The following is a 26,123-nucleotide window of genomic DNA, read 5'->3' on the forward strand; positions in this document are numbered from 1 at the left end:
TGACGCCATAGTCAGGCACACTGACGTCCCACCCACCAGACTGAACAAGGAAATGATCACAGTAGGCTGCCTGTCGGGTGCTAGAATCCACCACATAACACAAACACTCAGGTCACTCCGCAGCATGTACAAGTATGACGAAGTCATTGTCCATGCTGGTGTGAACGACCTGAGACATACCTCCCTGGACTACATGAAAAGAGACATAGAGGGGCTCTCAGATTATGTAGCCCAGGCCGGTATGACCCTGACCCTGAGCAGTATCCTACCCTCACCAAGAATGATGCCACAATACAGAGTCAAAATGATCAGCTTTAATAATTGGCTTAATTACCCGTGTCAGTCTAGGGGGTCCAATGTCTGTTTGCCTGGGATGACATGCTTGACAAGCCACGCTTCTTCACAAGGGACAGCTTGCACCTGTCACCCCTGGGCTTCCGGTTATTGGCAAAGGCTCCTGCCACCCTCATAGTGCCTTTTTCAGGCAAGGCTCAAATGATAAACCTACCGCCCTAGAAAACAAACCTGGAAAGAACTAAGGGTAATACTGCTCAATGCCAGTAGTCTAAACCCCAAGTTGCATGCCTTCAAAGCCCTCCTCAGTATGGAGAACATCGATGTCTGTGCTGTGACTGAAACCTGGTTCAAGGCTCCTGAGAGCACCCCAGCACTATCAGGTTATACCTCATATCACGCGTTCCGCCCCAAATCGGACCGAACCACAAAGGAGGGGGAGTCTCCATATGCATAAAGGATACCCACACCTCCAGGTTAGTGGCAACGCACATAGCAGCGGAGACCATCCAGGTGCAATTAACCATAGGTAGAACTGCCCTACAGTTTGTAGCATGCTACAGACCACCCTCTCAAACTCAGGATACCCACACAGCCTTCCTGAAGACACTGGAGAGTATGAATGTCACTCCAAACACCATCATATTGGGTGACATCACCTACCCATACACAGACCGGGAACATTACCAAAGACCCACCACCCTAGGCCAAAGGTTCCTGGAGTTCATACACCCAAATGCTATGGAACAACTAGTCACCATACCCACAAGAGGAGGAACTATACTAGACCTGATCATCACACATGGGGACGACATGCTCCACACAGGATGTATATCCCTCATCGGTGAGATCAGACCATAAATTAATATCACTGGAGATCCACATCCCACCCCCAACCCCAGCAAAGGAGACCACGGTGAAGAACTTCTCAAAAGCAAACCTCACACTTCTTAAGACTGGAGTGGTACCCTGCAAGGCCTCCGAGCCATTGGAAAACACAACCCACGCTGCTGAAACCTTTACAAATGCCTTCTACGAGCACCTCCAGGAATGTATGGATCAAGCAATCCCTAATAACATCAGGACCCTTACCACCAAAGGCAGGCGCATGGTCTGGTGGACCCCAGCCATAAACAAACTCTACAACAGGAGGAGAAAGCTACTACATGACAGAGCAAAATCCCTAACAGGGAAGGCATCTCTGATCAATACTAGCAGTAAAATACGATCACACATACAATCATCCAAGGCCACCTGTGGGAGAGAACTCGCAAAAGACACAAAAGACAACCATAAGGCCTGCTTTAGCTATGGTAGAAACATGGGTGGAAGCTCACAGTTATGCTCGGAATTAGCCCAGAATGGTACAATGATCACTGAACCCACAGACATTGCCAACATACTGGCAGACAGATTCCGTGCATATTTCTCCCCTCCCCCCCCCAAGAGGAGAGATATCTATCCAACCAGAGTCTAGCCTCCCAAACATCTCAGATGCCCAGGTGAGAGCTGCTCTCTCTAAAGCGGACAACACAGCATCAATGGGACCGGACGGTGTCCCCGGCTGTGTGCTACACGACCTCAATGAGGACCTAAACCAGCACATAAGGCTGCTGTATAATCTTAGCCTTACTACAGGATACATACCCAAAGAATGGCATACGGCAACTGTGGTCCCACTCCACAACGGCAGTGCTTCTACTGACCCTGGACATTACCGCCCTATAAGCTTGACGAGCCTTGTCTGCAAAGCTATGGAGGGGATCATAATGGAGCTCATAAATGAAGACATTGGGGACCTACATACACTGGATCATACCCAAGTCGGCTTTGTCAAGGGCAGATCCTGCCTCTTGAACCTGGTCGACCTTTGCGGAAGAGTCACTAAGGCCATTGATGAGGGTAAGGCAGTTCACACAGACTACCTTGACCTAGCAAAAGCGTTCGACACAATACCCCATGCGGGCATCATAGAAAAGCTCACCAGCGTAGATGTAGACCCATATGTCACAAGATGGGTTGCAAACCGGATCAAGGACAGAACCCACAGGTTTAGAGTTCCTGGTGCCATGTCAGACTCTAAGCCGGTCATGAGCGGTGTCCCACAGGGCTCAGTCCTGGGCCCCCTCTTGTTCGGCATTTATCTTTCTGACGTGCAGGCAAACATGGGGGGTTGTGGCTGACAAGGTATGCAGATGACTGCAAACTGGGCACCATAATCGACACCCCATCAGACACAGACATCCACCAGAGGTCTCATAGAAATGGATAACTGGTGCCAGAGCCATGGCCTTAAGCTACATGCCAAGAAAGGTATAGTCATACCCTTTGGGAAAAACAAGGTAACCCCTAATTACCACATAGGTGGTAATCCATTAAACACGGAAGACGTTATCAGGGACCTGGGGACCCAACTTGTCAGTAACCTCTCTTTTGACACTCACATTGCCAATGTGGTTAGGAAGACTTTCTACATTGCCCACCTGATCATGAAGGGATTCACATCCAGATCAGGGGAGGTCATTGTACCCCTGTACTCTTCACTTATCAGACCAATGATTGAGTACAACGCCCCATCCGGAATGTACCTAACCCAACACCTGCAGCAGTTGGAAGGACCCCAAACGTTCCCCACCAAAAGGATAAAGGGGCTCAAACATATGTCACACGCTGCCCGACTGAAGGGGCTCCGGCACTATACAGTCGCATACCGTCTGCTCCGAGGTGATCTGTGCCTGACATACAAGGCCATGTCCAACCGGAATTAATGGACATGCTCCACCTCATAAGATCCAAATCAACCAGAGCCACGAGAGCAAGAGACACAAACCTCAACACGGATATAAATAGGACGTGCTGGAGGGACAGGTTCATCACCCAGAGACTCCCTACACTATGGAACAGAATCCCAGTCCTTGTGAGGCAGAGCCCCTCACTGACTCTGTTCAAGAGAAAGCTTGATGAGTGGATGGGAGATCATAGATATATCCCGGGAATCATCTCTGTGTCACTGCTGGACAGAGGCACAGCAAACTAATGGGTATAGTATCCTCATCCTAAGGGGTGATGAAAGCCACACACACTCTGGCTAGGCTTATAAATGCCATAGGGCAGATAGCCTAGTATGTACCTATGCACCTATGAACCTATGTAGGTGTCCAGGCAGGTTGCGGGTACATGTGGTATGCTGATATTGCCAGATGTGCCTGTGGGTAATCCACAGCTACACATGGGGGACCGATAACAGTGCTCCCTGTAGGCACATGCGAGTACACCATCGGAGGGTTTCAGGTTATCAGAACCAACATGGTGCTACACATGTAACTGTCACACATACCGTGAACACAGCTCAATGCATGCTGCACCTGCACTACATGGTATGTCTGCTGCATGTTGACAGTACACAACCCACGTCACATACGCACCAGTCAGTTTTCATACACAACCACTGCAACATACACATCACACGCAATGCATACACAGGTATCACATACACCTCTCACTATCTTGTCCACCCTGTGCATCAGAATATATTTGCATAACCCTGCACCGATGGTGTGGATGACAGGGATGTGGCAGAGGCTTCATCATATGCACAGGGTGATATGTCTGCCAGGGGCATAGGCTGCACCAATGGATGACATCATGTGTGTGTGTAAGGGCCGGTGAGTTTACTGGGCATGACTGTGCAGAATGCATGTGGATGTGGTGGAGCCCTACAGTTGTGTCTGCCATGTGTGGGTATGTGTGTACACAGTTCAGCCATATGTGATGCCTACACAGGGTATAATTGGCAGCCCCAGACTGTACAGTGCAGGTTGTACGGCTCACTGTGTCCGTCTGTGGCCACGTGACCCATGCCTGCCTGGGGTCGCATGGGCACTACCGGGTGGAGGTATAGAGTGGCTACTCTCCGATGACACATGTCTGCTGGAACTGTGCCCATGCTGGGACCGGCCAGGGCCATGTCCACGTGGCCTGCTGTGTCCTGGTGTGGACGGTGTAGCACCAGCTGCACTGCTGCTGCTACCGGCACTGTGTGAGTGGGCATGAGAGGTGGCATGCACACGTCGACCTACACTAGGTGGTGTTGCTGGCCTACGCCCATGTGTCCTACGCCTCACCCCTACCAGGTGTTCCAGCACAGACAGCTCACGCTCGCGGATTGCCATGCCTCGGTCGAGGATTCCAACCATCTCACCTAATCGCCTATCCAGTACATTAGCAATCTGCTGTTGAGCATTCGCCAATGACTGGATGTTGTCATTTAGGGAATGGATCGCAGCCCTCTGCTATGCAGACAACAGTGTGGATGTTTGCTATGTCGGGTGTAGGTCATGTGATGGTGTGACAATATTACAGACAGAACACCACGGGTGTGGGACATCTCGGGTGGCGTGTCACAATGTGTGCACACAATGCAGGCGCATATGTCACATTGGTGACACCTGTGTGCTGCCCAGATCACTGCTCACTGTGTGGTACTGTGTCCGTACCACGAATGGTGTTCCAATGCATACTACATATGCATCCATTGTAGAACACCTCCACCGTTGTATGCATAGCTGACCGCACATATCACACTGACAGGTACTGTGGTTTCATGCCGGTGTATGATAACGGTTGTATCTACTGCACATGGGTGGCATGTGTGTGTCTGGTGGTGCAACCTGTATACCGTGACTGGAACACAACCCAGGTGTGCATGTTATACCTGGCCACATGGCGAATAACTCTACACTGTAACATGCCTGTTACTAACAACAGTCTCACCTGCAACGGACCCATGGCTGTGCGACACGCCAGAGGTACCTGTATAGGGGCGACACAACAGTATAAACATTATCCATGACTGTATGACAGCCACAGCTCGCACTGTGCATGTCACATCATGTACCTGTGTGATAGCATGTGGTATGCACACGTCTGCAAATACAACATAGCATACTGTAGTATGCGTGTGCCATATACCTGGCATGTGTTGTTACTTTACATTATGTACAGTGACACCTACACCTACAGTGGATATCATACTCATATGCAAGACTGACTTACCAGGCAGCTCCAGGCTCATTGGTTGGGAGACACCCACCTCCACGATGGTGGCTAGTGTTTCTGCATGCTGTTCCCTGGGTGTCCCCAGACTTGCCAGGAGCTCCTCCTTGTGTGTGAGTGGGGGCTGGGTTGGTGGCCCACCACCTGTTCCACCTTGTTCTCTGGCAATTGCAGCGGCACGCTGTTTCGCATGCCGTATGAGGTCCGTGCAGTGTCGGCATATCTGCTGGTAGGTGCGGTTGTTGCCACCCATGTCATTCACCCTCCTGCGCATATCCTGCCACAGGTCATCCCACTGCTGCGCTTGCTGTGGAACATGGCTGAATAGCAGGTCATAATTGTCATGGAGCAACGGTATGATTACTTCATCCTCCTGGCGGCTGAAGGCTGGCAGTCGTGAACGAGGCATTATCTGTAAGACATAATGATGGTGACAGGTCACATTCACACTGATGTACTGGCATACCGCTGAACATACATTGCTATGACATGTACGACATCTGCACAGTAATCTCTGAGATGCATCATGACACTGACACAGCTGACATGTTGCTGTCACACCTGTCACACCGTTATGCAGTGGGTATCATATCATATCTCTGTGTCAACCCATCACACTGTACATACCCCATGTAGATGGTAACCTGCTGTGGACATGTGTACCTGCCTGCACCTGTGTTCATACCAATCAGCACGTGGCCCGATGTGTGCACAGTTCTACTGTTCACCTGGATGCTGTGTATATGTCACTAGGCATCACAGACGCAGCCGTTATGGACGTCAGCGGTGGCACTGCACACATACACATGGACACCTGTACATGCATGTGTTGTGCCATATACATCTACTCAGCACTGTTCGGGTGTTGGATAACCTGCCACGGCTCGCCTGTATTGCACATGTGATACATATGGGACAATGTCTAATCATATGACATTAGCAGGGATGGTCATACATAGCATGTGCGCACACACGTTGTACACGCTGACACACAGCACTTGTGACACCACAAGGTGCATCAGTGCCACATTACTGATCTGGTCAGTTGATAGTGCAAGTGCCATGTGGCTATCGCACCATGTATGACTGTGATGGCACGTGCAGCCTTGCTGGACAGGGCTGCATGGTATTGCAGGGTATATCACATACATGGCACAGGGATGTGTCCCGCCTGTGGGATACCAGTATTGGGAGGGTGGCTGTCCATTCCATATGTCATTACTATGGGTATATGGACATGTCGCATGTCTATCATCATGGTGTGGACAATGGCCTTCTGCAATGTAGGCAGCATGCTGCTTGGTGGGGGTGTGTATGGTGCATGCTGGTATCGCACATCCATGCATACACATTACCGCTGACAGGTGCTATGTGCTGTGATATTGTTCAACACAGTGCTGTATGTGCCCGCACGGTGGTATCCCGTGCACATGGATAGTACCCCAGCCGGATATGGGTACCACATATGTCTACATCCAGTGCCTGCTGCCACCACCATGTCGGTGGGTGCACTGCACAGCACCATCCCTCCCACAGGGACCATGGTGTTGAGCACAGCCTAGGTATTCATTTATGGGGAAGGGGATGTTCAGATAGCGGGGGCACTGCTGGTATCATCCATCAGACCATACACGTATGACGCACACCTCACACACACAGCCCATTCAGTATGTTGTTCGCAACACTGACACAGCTATACTGCTAGGCCAGGGCCATTCCCAGCCGTACATACACAGATGCATAACACGTCTGTCTGTGGCATGGGCTACAATGACGGTGGGGTTCAACACATACCGTGTTCGACTGTGGCTGGCGCTGATGTTCTGTGCACATGTCAACACAGTAACCCTGTTCTACTGTAGCCAGCGGTGATGTGCTGTGCACATGTCAATGCTGCACATTGTGTTAGTGTCTGTTTGTCAACAGGCCAGTGGTGGAACACGCAAGGGTATTTGTAATCAAATATGCATGCCGCCCTGTACAGCTGTACTGCTAACATCTCAGGTGCTAATGTGTAATGGACATGCACACCTTACCCGGAAAGGTGATAGTGGATTGCCACCCGTACCCATCACCTCTTGTGGGTTGCTATTATCCAACACCCTATTTGTATTGTATGTTCAGGCTATGCACCTGTGCAGGACATGTGGGCATGTAATGCGCTACTGCATACCTTTGCACCCATTGCACAACATGTCACACAGGTACACTGGCAGCCATACACTTCACAGCTTGATGAAGGTATGACAGGTTTTGTACACACATAACACATATCCTGTGGGACATGGTCGTATGTACAGGCATGTCCGACAGTCACGTACCAGAGCTACCCCTATATGATGGATATGCCATACATGTGGCAATACAGCAACTGTCACATGTACTTGTGCAATGCCCCCCTACCAACATGGAGCGGTACTGCCTGTGGGGGATGTGCATCTGCATCTATGCTGTGCCCATAGCTGTCAGTTGTACATCATTACGTGCAACGTACCTCATTTGGTGTTCTAACGGGTGCATGTTCATCACGGCTCCACATTGGTTGGGTCTGTCACACAGTCATTGTTGTACACGGTTTACATGCCAGCCATGGCTTACTATATGTGAATCAATGTAATTCATTGGGATACCATAATTATACATTAGAGCAGCGTATTCCAGCCATCATATAGCCTTCCTAGATGACACTGTTAGCCAGCCAGTAGTAGGTGTTCCGCCATCTGCACATTAGTCACACAGTACGAGGGCTACTGTTACCCATTCTGGGGACAGGGTGCTGACAGCTGTGGATGGGTGTGATGCTGTCGACAACCATGACTGCACCTGACGGTCACGTCTGGATGGGTAACATTCACAACACACACCTACCTTCACGTAGTACCACATCATCTACAACAATGGACATTCCTGCCAGAACAATGTATGCAGTATGTCTGTATGACCACTGTAGGCACCACTGGTGGCCCCCAGCATGGTGGCCGACAGCACCAGTCTGTATCCCGCAGACCCATGGGTTACACCATTCACAACACACCAGTCACGGATGACCCTGTTGTGGATCACATTGCAGTTCCACACATCATGTTACACAAGGCATCATGCACTGAGATGTTGCGGACGGGTGAACAGCTCTGCAACTCAACATACATACACATGACACATCACCTGGTACAATATATCTCGCATACAACATGTTATTGTGACTGCCCTGTGATGGCAATACACAGACTATGTGTACTGGGACATGCGATGGCTCACCGGTGTTATAGCCCTCTGGGTATGTGTCTAGCCAAGTGTACAGTAGGCAGTGGTCTGAACACAGGGACACTGTACATTGACCTACTGTGTCACTGCAACTGTTGCCTATGCTCCTACTGTTATTGTACAGGCATGTGGTATCTGACCGCTATGACAGTCCTGGTCGACCACAATGCTGTGGCACTCATGACTTGCAGCCATCGGCCTGGGGTGTGGAGCACACATGTACATCTTCACATGCTATACTGCCTCTGTGGAAGTTTCACATAACTGTCTCCGGCAGGGCTGTAACAGGCAGGCACGGCATGGGGTCATGTGGGACAATGCTTGCATCTTCCACTGTGCTGCACACAAGCGAGGCACACATTATTGCACCACTCACATATCTCTGCGGTGACTGGGACCTGCATCCATGCTCTGTGCAGCATGCCTGCGAGTATGGATTGTACACGGATCGTAACTCCCAGGCACATTCCTGGACTGGAACACCCACAGGTGAGGGGTTCACACATCACAAAGTGTTTTGCACACATCCTGGATAGTTGCCTAACACAATGCATCATAGGTGCTCCATGTGCAGATACCCGTGTTTGTGACCGCTATACACATTGTAACACGCAACAGAGTCGACATTGTACACCACAGGTTACATACTGCCTGTGTTGTTATACTGTACATTGGGCCTCAGACAGCTAATACTGCCATGTGCTGACAGCAACCCACACTTCCCTGGAATAGACACCCATGTACCTACACATGCTCGAGTCATGCACTCCGCTCAGCTGGATGACACATTACACAACACATACCATACCTACACTACCCTTAGCATGCACAATACCTCCATGTGACTGGTGTGACGCACCTGGGGTTATCCCCTCTTTGGTGGATTAAACACATATGCTACATGGCCCTGCTAGCCACACCCTGGAAACACACCCATCGCAGCATACATGGAACATGTGTACTACAACCAGTACTACTGACATCTGCTGACAGTAGTTGTTAACAGCATGACACCAGTGCACATACAAACACTGACCAATGTGCACAATGCATGTGCAGCACCAGAGCACCATGTACACCCACACACTATGACAGAGACACTGTTATACTGACTGACCTGTTCAAGAGAAGCAAAGACAAAAATATAAAACACCTTTTATAAAACAGGGACACACCCTTCACACCTTCCTCAATGATTAACCTGACCCATGTAGACACCCATGTACCATGAGTCATGCTAGTCATGCAGCAGCTGGATGACACACAACACATACCACACCTACTACCTACAGCACCTATAGCACCACCTCCATGTGACTGGTGTGGCGCACCGTGAGGGGTCCCCTCTCCCCTCTTGGTGGATTAAACACATATGCTACATGGCCCTGCTAGCCACCTGGAAACACACACATCGCAGCATACATGGAACATGTGTACTACAACTGCTGACAGCAGTTGTTAACGGCATGACACCCCAGCAGATGGACAGTGCACATACAAATGCTGACACATACCAAAGTGCACTTCCGTAGCATGTACAGAATTGCAGACACCATGTTATTCCACACAGAGACATGGCGGTACTGACCTGTTCACAGACGCCACTGTGGTGGTCCTGTTCCATGCACATATGATGTACAACCACATGTGCAGGCTGTTGCACAGTGGTGTACATTCACATGTGTGGGGTGCATCACTTGTCAGCCATGGTGGGTCCTCGAAGTCCATGATCACATACTCCAAGGCTAGCTACCTAAACATGACTGCTGCACATTGCGGTGTGGGGCCTCAGGCATTGTGGTGGTATGTCTGTATTGTTTGGCTACATCCACATCTGATGTCACATACAATAGTCACCCAGGCATTGCAGACCAAGCTACTGTTGGCAACGTGCCAGGCGATGGAGTACTTACTGACAATACACCCTCTCACTCACTACAGGGTCGCAATCCGTACATGAACATCGTAGTGTCCCTGTGGACACATACACGGTACTGACATGCACACGATATGTCCTGGGACGCTGGCCCGATTTCACCTTCCGATGTCCCTGGCTGTAATGTCCCACCAACCTGTTCAGTATATGTCTCCACACCAGGCCACTATGTTCACTGCTAGCCTGTTGTCGGACATTGTGTACCCTAACCGCCACACAGCGGCATTTCTCGCACTACCCACGGGTGGCACTGCATTGCACGTGTGGGACTGTAGTCATACACCCATAACGGGACCATTCTGACTGGCAATGGGTCACATCCTCACGAACGTGATTCCCACACACATTGATGGCCTCCAGGCCTTTCCTAGCACCCATGTTGGGCTTGTGTATGCCACAGCACGGCACATACACATGCTGGCCACCTGTCATACCGTTGCATGGGCGGTTGGGGTGGTACGGAGGCCGACACATCAGACGTTGTCCTCACATTGCCCTTCAGCACCATTCCACGGTCTGGTATTGGCAACTTACACATCCACCTGCACATCATACCCTGTGTCTCAGGATGTTATGCTATGTGGCTCATGGACAGGACACACAGTGGTGCGAGCATACCATAGTACCTACTACATGTCAGGTACATATGGCATTACACAGTCCTCAGTCATGGGGCCCCTCATGTTCACTATATGCTTACATACAGAACATGCTGTCACAGAGTACTGTCCATGCCTAGATATCCCACGCCTACATACCAAGTGCCAATATTGCTCCACCAGCTCATACCGATACCAACCATATGGGTGTCAGTGTGGCGGATACATCATATGAGTATCATGGCATCAGGATGCATGACACATGGTGCATGCACATCACCTTTGCATAACAACATTCACCCACTGACTATCACATGGATACTGGTCCCGTACATACATATCACATTGTACATGGTTGCTGTACATACATATGCCACACACAGTCCTGTGGTTACCGTATTCCACTGTGGCATGGATACCCTTCTGCAAGGCCACACCTATCTGTACTGTGTGTGATGCTGGTACATAGGTAGCCATTGTACCTGTGAAATACACACATCTACACACAGTCAAGGGTACAATACCACATTTATGGTGTACCTTCAACAACAGCTACAGCTTTACATGGCACAACATTGTCATGCCACGATGTTTACCAGGCTCAGACGGTTTACATATGCGGCTGACATATGGACAACACATCTGTACACATCTGCATACCACATACTCAGAGGTGTCTTCTGCTCTGACACGGCCCATGTCCTCCACATTACTGATGCATATACTCCTCATACATGATATCTGCGGTGGGCAGTGTGAACGGACTGCTCCTGGATATGTGCACACATGCCACACTGCATGGGCTGGGCTTCTGTGTTACTTCCACAAACACAACACACTCCATGCTGTGGAACATAGGTCCTGTGCACATCCCGCAGGGACACACAGTAGCACTGTTCATGTGATACCTCCCTTGCTGTTTGAGTGACACGTAGTCCTGGTACCACCGCAGCAGCGGTACTGTGTAGACGTGCAGTTGACACCCGCCTCTGCTGTTCACAGGACACTACCATGGGGAGGTGACACTACTGTGTACACTGCACATGTGTTTACACATGGACCTGCCAGACTGCATTGTTGCCCACTGTGCACCTGTGCAGCTGCTACAGGTCCTTTGGGCATGGTTACTTGGTGTCCCTTCCAGTTTGGCTAGCTATCATGCTACTACTCTGTCCCATACCTACAGGCCATATGTATCCTGTTATTGTACATACCAATAGGTGATACCTGTGTTATGCATGATATGCCTGTGATACTGTGTATGATATCTGTCATATCTACCTAGACAGCTTTACATTACACATATTTCACATAGAATCCCCTAATGCAGGGCATACTTGCACGTCGGCCGCACCTTATGTATGACATCAACGGTATATGCCCATACACATGCGTGCTGTGACAGTATACATACATGTCCTATCCCCTGCTATGGCACTTCCTTGTTGGACATCCACTGCCAGCAACGGCATGTGGTATGGCATTGTTCTCTCTAATGCCCCCCTGTGGCAGCCCTTGTGGTGTCTCCGCTGTGAACATGATGTCCCACTGCTGTACACACGGTGTCCACAAGCGTTGGTATGCTCGGCAGGGTATCACTACATAACTACCTTTCACCACTTTCTGCATTACGGACAAGTGTAATTAATTACAACCACCATTCACATACAGTACAGCTTCGTCATACACATCATGCTTTACACAACCGTACATATCGTGTGTTCTACATACCTTGTCGGTGTTTTGTTCCGTGTTTCGTTCCGTGTATCATTTTTCCATTTTGTTTCACTTTCGGTTGTACACTGCTGGTTCGGTATGAGCATCCGGTTTGAATATCCTGCGAGTCATCCTTATATCCGTCGATACCTGCAACATGTGAATTCATCCCACCAATTGCTGTTCCTCAGTGAGTAATTACGTGCATATCACCTGTGCATCTACTCCATTCGCAAATTACGAGTTGATACTGGGGTATAATTGGATTCCTCACCTGGGCGTTGGCTATTTGCCCTACCTTCGTGGAGATGGTCTGTATTGTGTTATGTTATGTGTAACTGCAACTGCTATGCATGGCGACAGGTATATTTTGAAGTAATGTTACCCGTGGATTGTGTGTGTAGGGTTTAGTATTTGGTTCGACATGTGGGTGTCCCTGTCCTGACGACGAATGATAATGGAGTATTGCATTCAAAACTGTAACATGGCTGTTGTATTCCTTTATACGACGCATGCAAGTATGCATCCACCTTTAATTGTGTCTCCCACGCGAGATGTTGTGGTTATGCAGATGTCATTGACTGACTGTATGTTTGTGCTGCTATTACGGTTTGTATTCCTTTAATATCTACGGTGGGGGATATCGGTGGTTGTACGTGACGGATACGGGTTGTGGGCCTTGCATCTCTACATACACAGTATAGTTGTCTGTGTGCTCCATCCCTACCTGGAGAGTTAACAGTTAATAGTCTTTTGTTATGGGAGTGTAGCTTGGGCTGTTGTTAATTGGTTCCAATATCATCTGCAGGTGGCCTTGCTGCATGTATACCCCTGTAACTTCTGTGGTATATCAGCGGCTATGTGTACGTGCATAATTACGTGCATATCACCTGTGCATCTACTCCATTCGGTAATTACGCGTCGATACTGGGGTATAATTGGATTCTCCGCCTGGGCGTTGGATATTCGCCCTACCTTCGTGGGGATGGTCTGTATTGTCTTATGTTATGTGTGACTGCATCTGCTATGCATGGGAACAAGTATGGTCTGCATTCATGTCACCCATGGATTGTGTGTGACAGGTGTAGTATTTGTTTCAACAAGTGGGTGTACCTGTCCTGCCGACGTATAATAACGGAGTATTGCATTCATAACTGTAACATGGCTATTGATTGCATTTCTACAACGCATGCAATTATGCAGCCACCTTTAACTGTGTCCCCCACGCGATATGTTGTGGTTATGCAGATGTCATTGACCGACTGTATGTTTGTGCTGCTATTACGGTTTGTATTCCTTTATTATGTACAGTGGGGGATGTCGGTGGTTGTACGTCACGGATACGGTTTGTGGGCCTTGCATCTCTACATAACCAGTATAGTTGTCTGTGTGCTCCATCCCTACTTGGAGAGTTGACAGTTAATTGTCTTTTGTTATGGGATTGTTGGTTGGGCTGTGGTCATGTGGTGTCGGTATCGCCTGCGGGTGAGCTTGATGCATGTATACCTCCGTAACATCTGTGGTATATCAGCGGTTGTGTGTACGTGACAACTATCCCTTGTCATTCTGTCCCAGATATTTGCAGTCATTGTGGTCCTGTTGTTGGGATAGCCTGTTTGCCAGTGGTTGCCACATATTCAGATGGGGATTGATTGTTTGACACTTGTGGAACACACAGCGGTGTTTATGGGCTGACACGTGGCCACGGTCAGTACTGGGGTAGCACATACGTATTTCCGCGGTACATACCTATTGCCGTGTGACTTTGCCAACGTATCTTATTGCAATTAACATATCGGTGTCGTACATACAGGCATGACTATTACATACGTCCTTTCCATTTCATATGGGGTATATTCCTGTGCTACCATCTGGGACATTTTCACTTTGTATCGTTCTACGTCGCGACACACCTAGCCAGGGTGGGGCTGTCACTACTACTTTGGGACTAGTAGTGTACATATGCCTGAGGCTAGTTTACCGTATGCCTACACCTAATATTCCGCTCTGCCTCTAACGTGGCACCAACATACACATGTTGCAGACACACACACATTACACTCACACAGCGACGCACACGGCACCCTCACCACACACGTACACATACTACGGCACTCACGGGGACGGTTGCACACAGTACCTACGTGGACCGCAACACCGGCGGCGGTGTCTACCTCTCCCTTCATATCATCATACTATTACATGCGCATGTACTGTTACAGTACTGTGGTCTGGTGATCTTTCACCAGCGGTTATGCATATCGGTATGTTACCCGTTCCATGGTTGGCGGTATCCTCTTATGTTGAACCTCCCGGATGTTCAGGTTGTCGTTTCACTATGTATACTATGTACAGATATCGCGGGTTACATCTCAGTCACCTTATATCCCTCTAATTCCCTGTCTTAACTGTAGTATATATATGTATATGTGTACATATATTTCTATATATATATATATATATATATATATAATTATATCTATCTACATATATATATATATATATATATATATATATATATACACACATATATATATATATATATATATATATATATATATATATATATATTTATTTATATGTATTCATCTAGCAGCGAACGTGGCAGGCATACAGCAACGCCGTATGCTGTAGGACCTGCGTACTGTTCAGGTGTTGGCATTACATGCTCCACTGGCTGTTGGGTGTACAGTGTTTGGGGGCTGCCTATGTTGGAGTTACACATGAGGCCACCCATACAGTACACTTTACAGGTGGTCATGTTTGTGTGCCGTCCATTTCACTGTGTGTGCAGGTAGGGAGGTGTCAGTCCATGGGGCCTACGCTGTTAGAGTATGTGCTATACATTCCCTCTTTGCCAAGGTGTAGGTATATTGGGTACGCCTCTGTCTGCCTACTGGGGCTGGCACAGTGTGTTCCTGGTCTGGAACCCTCTGTGCCTGGACTGGCCTTGGCAGTTGTGGTGGGCTTTGTGGCCCTTCACCATTATGTCCTTGCAGCAGCTGCTTCCGCAGGATTATATTATGTAGCATGGCACATACTATGAGTATGTGGGCACATGTGCCTGGAGAGTACTGCAAGGCTCCACCAGATGTATCCAAGCACCGGAACCGTGATTCCAGCATCCCGAACACACACTCTATGATTATTCTGGTTTGTGCGTGTGCCTCATTATGGCATTCTTGCATGTGTGTGTGTGCATTTCTGATGGGAGTCATCATCCACGGATACAGTTCATAGCCAGCATCCCCCACGAGATGGCCTTGTGGGATGTCCTCCCTGGCAAATACCTGGTACAGCTGTGAGGCATGCCAGATATGGGAGTCGTGGTAGCTTCCAGGGCTGCCAGCACACACATCCATGATAATGCCCTGAGCATTGCACACGACCTGGCAATTGATGGAGGGGAATCCCTTGCGGTTTATGTAGTGTCTATCCTGCTCGCCAGGTGGTGACTTGATTTGTATGTGCGTACAGTCTATCGCACCCAGTACCTCCGGGTATTGTGCCACATGGTGGAAGTGGCGCATATTGCTAGCCAAATCCTCCTGAGATCTGGGGAAGTATATATGCTCATTGGCATGTGGTAACATGGCATCCAGGAACTGGTGTAGTACCCTGGATGCTGATGCCTGTGAGATGCCCATTATAAATCCAGTTGGCCTTTGAAAGGTACCTGTGGCCAGTATTCGCAAGCTTACACATACCTTTGTGTCCACTGGGATGGGTTCCCCTCTGTTGTTTCTTGTTCTCAGGCATGGCCGGCACAGCTCCACTATTTGCTTTAACGTGTCCCTGTCCACCCTGTAACGCTCTACTATCTCCAGGTCTTGTAGCCCCTAGTAGGTTACCCATGGTCTGAACACTTTCCTTCTCCTCCGAGGCCTACGGTGGTTGTCGGCACCCTCCTCCACAACACCATCTGTCTCTAACACATGCTGATGGATCACAGCCACGGCAGCACCCAACATGTACATTTTAAAAGTTCCCCGTGTGTTTACACCTATGGTGCAGTGTTTGGGAATACACGGCTGTGTGTTGTGTGCATTCACACTTTATACTATTGTGCTGTGCACACTGATGATGTCATAGGGTGTGTTTGTACGGCCGTATCTAGGGGTTATCTTCCGTGTTTTACCAATGGAACTACAAAGCTGTTGCCTTTGGTGTTGCATTACTCTTGCCTGCCATGGATTACCTTTCGACCTTCCCTTACTATTTCTGCACGTTGCACCTACTATTTTCTGGCATGCATCCTGCAGAGCACTGTCATGTGTACTTTCTGGGACATGGCATATCATGCGTATTGTGCTGCCGCGGTTGTGCTGCCTGTCTGCTTTGCTCTGCTGTGTCAGGTCTTCTATCTTTGCAATCTGCTACCTCCCCTACTTTCTTTGCATTCATATGCCCCCCTATCCCGTTTTGCAGGTTTCTGCATGCAGAGTTGTCAGCTGCCGCCGATTGGCCTTCGTGGGTTGATTAGTGTTGATTGCTCATTAGTACTCCAATTACACTTCTTCCGCATTTCCTCATATTCTTAACATCACCTTCCTGTTTCCGATGTTGTTTGCGGGGCGAGCGTCACATGACTACGTTAAGGGAACATAGTCATCCTCGTGCACATGCACTTCTGTGCGCATCGTGTGCTCTCAGCTGAACTATTACCCCACACCCCGGTCCTGCAGCTGTGATTTGCAATGTACAGCCCAGGTTTGCTGTGCTCCAATGTGCTTCCTGCTACAGTGGCACACCCCTCTGCAGATGACATGTATTCCCTCTAAGCCACTCCTCGGTGTATTACCGCTGCGCCGTTTGGTACAGCCTTACGCCTGCGGGGGATTTGCGATTCAGTATTATCTGCCTCATTTGCATGGCACTGACTACTAATTCATAGTTACCACACCGAACACTGCCGCGAGTCCTTGGCAACCCTTGCACAGTGGTTGTGGCGTTCCATGCATACCATGGTGTATTATGCTGTGACCCTGCTGTGTATTACACTGCTGTTTTATAACCTTGTTATATTATTTCATTGTATTGCACCTTCCGCAAACATGTCCTAGGGTTCTGATGTGAGTTGCTGTGGACATGCCATTTAAATTGTTATTTACATGTTGTGCATGTTTTCTTTTGACATTCTCTGTGTTTTTCGCCATTGGCATATGGTAACAGTGTGACACCTGGGTCTGACACTCTTCCGTTACTCCTATGTTCTGTTTGGGAAAATGTAAACCGTTTTTTTTGGTTTACATTGCCGTGGGCTTATGCTACGCCTGCGCCACTTCGTGAATCGCTATATGCCTTCATTTGCATGGTGCAACACCGCACATGGGGTGTTTAGCATACCTACGCCAGGGGCTGTGCAGATCCGGCGCACGCCGGTAGTGCACGTGGGATTGGATCGTACCTGAATCGCTCGGCGACCATATTTGGCGTTGTAACGCCTACGCTATGCGTGCGCCTGGCACAAGGTTCATGAATCCCGGGGAGTGTGTTTCAAGTAGTTAAGTATAAAAGATGTACAGGTTTTTATAAACCATTGCTTGAATCAAATAATTCATATAGTGTACAACAAGAAGATGTATTTGTGGTGGACCTTTCTCCATCTGCTCATTTTCAGAATAACAATTTATGTAATCAAGCACAGAATAATGTATGTGGTTATACTAATGTAGCATTATCACCACATTTACGCAAGATTCTGATCAGTTAAAAAAGATGTTATATAAAAATTGGACATTTATAAAAAAATGATACAACATTGGTTAGTATTTTAGGGACTCAACCATTAATTATTTATAAAAGAGACCAGAATTTAAAAGACTGGTGTAATAGAATTTCTAATGTATCTAAAAGTATTAGTGGTATTATGAGAAAATGCAATATGTGTGCATATTGTACACACATATTGGAAACAGATCAGTTTAGTATAAAAGGAATTTCTATAAAAATAAAAGGAAAATATAATTGTAATACAGCAGGGGTGGTGTATGCAGCTTTATGTTCATGCTGTGAAGCATATTATATAGGAAAAACAGAATGAAAATTGCGTCAGCGAATATATGAGCACTTATACGAAATTAGGAAGAGCTCACATAATAATGCATTATATAGGCATCTAATGCATAATTCCACACGTTCATTCAAATTTGTAGTATTGGAGCAGATTATCCCATCTTCTAGGAAAGGTCCATGGAAAATAATACTGGAATCAAAAGAATACTGGTGGCAAGTTCTTTTAAATGCAACGGAGTTTCCAGGACTCAATGATTCAATATCGCTTACCAGCGTTTTAAAATTAAAAGCTTATAATAGATAGAATCCATGGTATTTTATGTATATTATATTTGTTACGAATATATAAATGTATCATTAACTGGTATATTGAGTTTTTAATATGCGGTTTGTATGTGTTTTACCTTGTGGTTAGATAATATGATAATATTAGGAGCTGAAATAGTTAATAGTCAACAGCTCATTGTTTTATTTAATTAATTGGTTGCTATTATTCAATCATGGCAAGTTTGGGTGTATATATATATATATATATATATATATATATATATATATATATATATATGCTTTTATTTCAGTGTGTTTTATGTCTGAAGAAGGCTGGTGACTTGGCCGAAAGCGCTTACATTGGATTAAACTTCTTACTGGATTACATGCTTGGTCCGTTGGATTGTTATTGAACTGCTATTTTATCTACTGGTTCGTGTTGTGAATTTAGTTTGTGAATATACTGTATGGCAGTCTAGGACTGTAGGACTGACAGAATGCAATGGCTGGCTACAGCTGGCCTACATCACCACCAAATGGCCTACAGGCCTCTGCCAAAGGTGTGTGTCTCACCCATACTGCCAATGTATGTTATGTCATGGACACCCAAATAACAGCATAACACATTCCACATAAGCCATATGCAAGGCCAAGTGGACATACCACAGTAACATGTCCACCATGTCCCACTGCATAAACTGTGGATCAACACCAAAACACAACTGTGATGAGGTGATAACTATAGGGAAAGTATCAGAGAATGTATACATAATGTATGGAAGAGGATAGAATAATACAGGGCAGTGGGGGCATGGGCAGCATGGCATGTGCAAGGCCCGGCACACAGTCGTCTGCACATACTATCCCTGGCTGCAAACACAAATATGGGGGACTACAAACCTGCCCATATGCCACAATAGGGGTAATGTCCTGACTTATGACCCCTGCCTCTGGGTAACCTGTGTGAATCTGTACAGCTGTGAGGTATTGCCACAGCAAGATAAGGCCATACTGTCATGTCGATGGATGTACAAGTATGGGAACCCCTGCCAGCACTGTACCAAGGTGCTGAACTGGATACACAGACCCAGCAGCAAATTTCTGCAGCTCCCCCTCCATAATGGCATAACTTTCCATGAATATGTAGGCTTTTGACCACAATACTGGACACAGCTGCATTCACCCTGTGTTCCGCAGGACATCACTGTGAGCAAAAATGTCCACCTGACAGTACTTGAGGACATAAAACATCACAGTGTATACCAGTACACATGTCTGAATATCTCTGCTAACAGCAGTACCATGTAGCAGAAGCAGCACAGACACAATCACCTACAGTACACACTATCCCTTGCACAGTTTGATCCCATATTGCCAACTGATCTACAGATATCCTGCAGAAACAGTTTGCTACTTGTAGGTGTAGAACACAAAGGTCTGCACTGGAGTACAAACTACCTGGAATGGATCCACACATTCAATACAGAAGGGCATACTGGGCATGCTCACACACTTAAACAAATGATGCCCGTGTCTGCTAACAACAGTGGACCATACATATCTGACAGTTGCAGATGTTAGTGCATACACTCCTCAGTATGCACCAGTCATGCTTTGCACACATTGGATAGGAATACACACATATATCCAAGGACAACACACTATAATATGTCAAAAGTACAACTAAAAAGATGTGTGGAAGAGAGTGACAGAGGCAAAGGGCCTTCCATCATGAGGCCTGTCCCACCCAGCACACAGCCAAATGGCAACAACCACATGATGCATAACTGTCATTCACTGTAGAAATTAGCCACTGGTATCCCTCAGTATTACAGACTCTGTGGTGCAAGTGCTAGCTGTGCAACATGACTGTACAAGGCAGTAGTCATCTAGCAGTTGTATACATGTACCTGCGGAACATAAACCTGTGTGTGCCTGAGTGTGATGTGTCTACCTCTAGATGAATGGGTTATGGCCCATGCACACACATGACCCTCCCCATAGCCCTACTATGGCAAGTCTGCTGATACCATTCACTTTGAAATACACCTTTGAGGAAGGAGTAGCCCAGTAATCTCCATAGTGCGTCATATAACTGTGTAATGCTATATTGTGATAAACTAATTAAGTAGGAGTTCTAATCCCAGACATGACAACTGTGTGTGTGTGTGTGTGTGTGTGTGTGTGTGTGTGTGTGTGTGTGTGTGTGTGTGTGTCTGTGTATGGACCAATGCTTTTTAGGCTAGTCACACTCACTACAATTCAAATGCCCTACTTTGGCAAGGCTGCTGATGTCATTCCCAGTGAAATACACCTTTGGGGAAGGAGTACTCCAGTAATCTCCATGGTGCATCCTAAAACTGTGTAATGCTGTAGTGTAATAAACTAGTTAGGTCAGAGATCTAATCCCAGACATGGCAAGTGTGTGTCTTTGTGTGTGTCTGTGTTTGTCATTCATATCCTGTGTGGAGGTGGCTGTGAGTGTGTAACAATTGGACTCATTTTGGAGCGGGTTTTGCAAATTTCTTATATGGTGGCTCTATTATATGTCACAATGTCCACCTTACAAGGATAACAGATGTGAAATAGCGAGAGGCTGGGGTGCCAATCCATACCCCTACATGTGACATCAAGGCCTGGTGAACAAAGTTAGCAACCCTCAGATAACCCAGAGAATACTCTCAGCCCATGTTTCATACCCAAACACACTTTCCTAGGCAACAACCACTATGTTGGTAGTATGCTGCATATTGCCAACAGATAGTAACCATGTTGTGATTGCAGTGAACTACAGAGGGCATGGCACCCTCCATCAGTACAATAGGCACGTATATGCAGACAGTGTGCCTTCACTATGTTCACCACTGGATGCCTGCAACACCTGTGGTGCCATCAAATGTGACCCACAAAGGACATACCATGCCTTAAACCGATGTCCTGTATGGAAAGATGCCACTGACACCAGGGAATACCTGTATCATGCTATCAATGTAGGCGCAGGGTCAACCTGCTGTCCGTTACCAGTTCCCACCACATGAGGCGAGGACTGGCACATCTGATGATAACAATCTGTGTACACAACATGGGCCAGACACCCCAGGTACAGTTCCACATGTCACTGTACATGCATGTGGGATGTGTGCACATCCCAGACAGTGTCTATGTCATGGACTAAAGAAAACATACATGGCAAGCATTGCACAGAAATGCCCACACACACAATAGTTACCCAGGTGACTGGATGGTGAATACAATACCCACCTGTGTGGGCCAATCCAGGCACTACACCCCTGATCCACACTGCAGACCATTGTCATGTGGACTGATGCCAAGGTGTACCCTTCACCTAGCCTTGTATAGCCTTCTGGCACAGTCAACCACTACACACCCATGAAGCAATGCAAGCATGCATGTCAGTACTGGCACCCTGTGTCTGTGTGTGTGGTGTATGATGTTTTTGACCACAATCACACTCATTCCAACTCCCATTGGTATACTGAAGCATGCTGTCTGATGTCAGACACCTTCACATACCCTTTGCCTATATAACCTCCTGATAAACCCTGTGGTGCATGTGATACGTGCACATTACTGTACTGTGGCAAATTAACTAGTTAGGAAGTGTATTCCTGACCCTGCCATGCTTGTCAATGTGTGTGAGTCCCTGAGAGGGTGTGGCTGTGTTGACGCTGGCACCTACTCATGTGAACAGGCACGTGTACTACACCTACCATACTACCGTATTGCTACCATATCACTGTTGCAGATGTCACTCACTAAAACATATAAGTTTGGACAGCTCCTCAACATGTAGGCTATGTGGTGCATGCACTAACTCCATAGACATGTGATAGCAATACATAGTCAGTCAAGGGGTTGAAACCTTGAACTGGTAGGTGTGTGACACAAACATGCTTATGTTTTTCTCTCCCACCCCCTCCCTGACTTACTTTGTCTATGCCTGTCTCTCTCACTCCCTATCTGGTGGATGTGGAGAACTACACCTGCTTTGTTTGGGCAGCAGCTTGTGTTTTGTATGTGATGCTCATGATCAGCTGATGGCCTCTACACGAATTGCAGCCCTCCTCTAGCTGATTGCATGTGGAACAGCTGTAGTAACATTCCCATAGCCAATTGCATGGAAACACACTTCAATATCTAGAAACATTATGTTGGTGTTGTGCCTTTCATTCACTGTGAGCAGGACCTAGATCTGGTGTTTGGCAAACAGCATCACAGATGGATTTGGGATTTACATCTAACAACATACACTTTGGAAACAGGCCAACACACAGGAGGGGGATGTGCCTGACATGACTACAGAATGTAAGTGTTGCTATTTTGCATTTGGAGTATTGTCGGATTAACAGGGTATGTGTAGATATGGTTGGTCTACATGTTTTAATACCTGTCATGACAGTGCTATGTTTTTGAGGAAACCCCCTTCTGTAGGGTCATCTGCAGACTGGGCAGTGAGTGGTGTCTTTTGTTTCTTGTGTTACTCACCGAACACCTATCTGAGAACTGCAGATACATAGTGTGAGGATTGCAGTCAGTACATGGTGACAGCCATGAGAGTTACTGACTTCATAATACTCATAGGACATATGTCACAACAAACCCTGTTACAATAGTAATTGTATGAGGTTATTACACCAACATGTCGATATTGGGCCTGTGTTTGTGCCACCAGCCACAACTCTGTCAATCTTTTTACATATGTCATATAGTAAGAGGTGCATATGTTCTGTACTCCATTATTTATTGACATCATATCTGATAACAAGCCAGTGAGATATCAGACTGTTACACATGTTATGTATAGTAGGAGTTATATTTCAGGACATAACCTGGGCATTTTGTGGTTGTGTGTACAGTACTGAGGTCTGTGTACTTATGGTGATTGTCGACAGTGTGTGTATTGCAAATATGTACCTTGGCCTGTGTAAAGACTGTAGTAGATGTCATTGTTCTTGGTCCTGTTCTATCTGATGTTACATGCTGTTCCAGTGTATGGTACCCTATCAGCTTACATGTTTGTAGGGCCAAACACACACATGTCCCATACCACAGACAGGCATCAGACCACACTGTGTAGTGGCTTGGTATATGTAGGGTTAGTGTGTGAGTGGCACATATGAGGATGATGTTGGTCAGACAGTCCATATACAGTAATATTAAGCTAGCTTACCATATGTGGCTGTGGCTCTGTTCACATTGGTTGTGGGTATGCACTTTCACAGAGGTGTCTGTTACTCTGTGCTGTGACATGCCTGTAGAGCCTGCTATATTTGCAGGTACATGTGTATTCCCCCATACGAAATGTAGGCCAGTGTTGTGGCAATCTGCCTGTAGTTTGCACTTTGTTACATGACTAGCAGCTTAGTGTACTCACCCAGTGTGATGTTATGTCCAGCTATGTGCCAGATGTACTGCTGCCGGGCCGCCATAACTGTCATGTATTTCTGACAAAGCAGTGGGATGCTGTACAGATGTATACCACTAACTAGTGGGTCGTATGTGGCCATGTGACCTCTGCACCAGCGGTTATTATGTGTCAGGACAGACAGGAGTGGTTGAATGCATAACCTATGTGGGCATATGTGTTCCAGTATTTATGTGATATGCCCATCTACATGGCTGTTGACATCCACATTGTCAGGCTTGGTCCACATGTCTTGCACTAAGGGGTTCTGTGTATACCTCTGGACTGACCAGAGTGTGTCAGACTGTCCACATTTATTGGCCATATCTCTGCTGTAGTCCACAGGATCATTACTGTGCTAGCAGTAGTACTGTACTATGATGTCCTTAGGATGTCTGTCAGTAGCCAGTTGCGCACATGTTGAAAGCAGATGTGACCTCCCACACACAACATGTCTGTTAATACAACCCCTATTACAGTATTAACAGGTTACATATATACCTGCAATACATACCTGACAACCCCTTGCACTAAGAGGTTGGAACTATTGGGGCTGAGGTAGGACTCAACTCCATGTTCTGGACATATGGTGAACATATATGTATATATAATTATCCATATATCTATATAGATAAATACACATATACATATCAACATACATAGATGGATATATATTTATTTGTACATATAAATATATATAAACACTGAAATATATACATATACACAGCAATATATGTCTACACATATACAGATATAGATACATATGAGCATATACTTATGGATATCTACATATATATTGACAGTAAAAGGCGTGTCAGAATAGATATGTATGCACATATAGTTATAGATATCTACATATACATCTACATAAATAGGCATATCTGTACACATAGGTTGTGCATATATATATAGCTATACATAGATATATCTATCTATATATATGTGTGTGTATATAAAGAGATCTACACATGGACATATATATGATGCACTATACAGATGTGTATACACATATGTATGAATATACATGTCTATGTACATGTAGACATATATCATAGGTTCATAGGTTCATAAGTTCATACTAGGCTATCTGCCCTAGGGCATTTATAAGCCTAGCCAGAGTGTGTATGGCTTTCACCACCCATTTTAAATTGGTATTTCTATGCCCTTTTTCGAGGTTAGTATACTGTACCTCTGTCTAACAGTGACACAGAAGTGATACCTGGGGTAAACCTACGATCTCCCATCCACTCATCAAGATTCCTCTTGAAGAGAGTCAAGTGAGGGACTCTGCCTAACCTGGACTGGGATTTTATTCCAGAGTGAAGGGAGCCTCTGGGTTATGAATCTGTCCCTCCAGCATGTCCTATTTATTTCAGTGCTGAGGTTCAAGTCCCTCGAGCGCGTAGCTCGATGGGATTTGGATTTTCTGAGGTGCAGCATGTCCATTAATTCCAGGTTGGACATGGCTTTATACGTCAGGCACAGATCGCCTCTGAGCAGACGGTATGCCACTGAGTAGAGCTGGAGTTTCTTTAACCGGGCAGCATACGGC

This window comes from Protopterus annectens, chromosome 12.part0, assembly GCF_019279795.1.
Source record: "Protopterus annectens isolate FY-2018-M chromosome 12.part0, PAN1.0, whole genome shotgun sequence".
Lineage (NCBI taxonomy): Eukaryota > Metazoa > Chordata > Ceratodontiformes > Protopteridae > Protopterus > Protopterus annectens.